Raw genomic sequence first — 1,871 nt, forward strand, 5'->3', positions numbered from 1 at the left:
GCATTATGGGATATGCTGGGCCGGGAAGGATCATCAGACCTGTCCTTCAAGTCAGACCAAAGGAAGGACGTATTTGTCGGCCGCATCGGAGGAGTCTTTGGTTTTGGACGTCCTTCGTCGCGGCGCTGTGACGTATGCGGCTGACAAATTCGACCTTCGGAGGACCCGTCCTGCCGTTTTGGACACAGCCTAGAGTTTCCCTCCTCCCACTACTACTACTATTACTCTGTCCACCTTCAAACACTTACACGGGTGTGCTGACTTTGTGGTTTTACTTGATATTTACTACCATTCAGTGGAGGGTTTTTCCCATGTTGATGTGTGTGTCTTTGTGTGTATGTGTGTATGTGTGTGAATAAATATCTACAACTGATTAACTTTTGAAGTCAACCCCATCCAAGATGGCCGCCACAGCTAAGCAACTGTAGAAAACATTAGTTGTAACTCATCCAGTGTTATATTTATTGAGCTGAGATTTGATGTAGTTGCAGCTGATTCCCAACACACACTCAGAGCACTAACTCTGTAATGATGCTTTTTAAAACTTTAACATAAACTGAAAATTATCTCCCGAACCACTGCGTGATTTGGACAGTTTGCTCTGAAAGGAATCATTAGATAACTGATTATGTTTTTTAATTAACCAATTCAATATGACTCAGTGACATTTTTCACATTTTTTAGTTTTTGAATGATTTATTTATGTGAAACATATAAAAAGATGTGATCGCTGTATGTATATAAACAGGTTTATCATAGATTTAAATGTCTTTTCTTTTAGAAACAGGACCCAGTTTTAAGTTGACCCTCCATTTTGTCCTATTATTATATTTTTATTTTATTAAAACTGTCAGCGTTCAACTCGTGAAGAATGAGCTTTGTCTTAAATGCTGACACTAGTAAAATGATCTTAATAAGAATAATGAATGAATGAATGAATGAATGAATGAATGAATGAATGAATGAATGAATGAATGAATGACTTTATTTGTTCGGGACAGTGTGCAATTAAAACATAATTTCATGCATTGCACCAAATTTAGCCTAAGGCTAATTTACATCTGTAGTCCCATCAAACAGTAAAATTGAAATGAGAGGGAAAAAAACAGAAAAATTAAAATATAAAATAAAACATTTTGCATTTAAAAAATACATAAAACACCCCACCCCACTCTCCAAACATAAAATCATGCCCACCTCCACCCCAAAAAGAAAATAACAGAAAAATAAAAACAATACAATATAAAACATTTTACAATCAACAATAAAAATCCATAAACACCCCACCCCACTCTCCAAACACAATTGAATGTTTAGTGATGTAACTTTTTAATTGTGTTTGGGGTTTTTGTTGAATGTTAAGTGATATAACTTTTTAACAAAAACCCCGCAACTCCCCCAAACCAAAAGCAAACTCTAAAATCGATTACCCAGTACAATTCAATGATTGCAACACTGAGTAGATTTAGGATATTTTTTAAGATTATTTTTAAAACAAATAAAAGAACTACAGTTTTTTACATGATCTGGAGCAGCGTTCCACTAAGCGATGGCTTTAACTGAAAAAGCTGCTTGACCAAAGGCTGAGCGCCGAGAAGGAACTTCACAGTTCTGCCTGGATGTTCTGGTTAAGCGCAAAGTAACAGCTGAACGATAATAAACAAATTTTTGCAAACAGATTGGCGCTAAACCATTTAAAATTTTATTTACTGTTTCCATATTTGAAAAAAACTCTAAAATTCTCAAAAGAAAACATTATATTTCTGCACAATCTGACGATGGTGTCTTAAAGGCACAGTGTGTAGGATTTTGTTGCTTTCAGCGACATCTAGTGGTTGAGTGGTTGAATCATCCTCCCTGGTCCTCCCCCC

General features: G+C 36.0%; 1 protein-coding gene across 2 annotated transcripts in view; it reads left to right on the top strand.

Annotated features, from left to right (window-relative positions):
* The window catches only part of pard6a (par-6 family cell polarity regulator alpha), a gene marked incomplete in the record, with an annotated part of 17,212 nt that overhangs the window by 6,401 nt on the left and 8,940 nt on the right, over window positions 1–1,871 (top strand).

Source organism: Austrofundulus limnaeus, unplaced genomic scaffold (assembly GCF_001266775.1).
Source record: "Austrofundulus limnaeus strain Quisiro unplaced genomic scaffold, Austrofundulus_limnaeus-1.0 Scaffold173, whole genome shotgun sequence".
Lineage (NCBI taxonomy): Eukaryota > Metazoa > Chordata > Actinopteri > Cyprinodontiformes > Rivulidae > Austrofundulus > Austrofundulus limnaeus.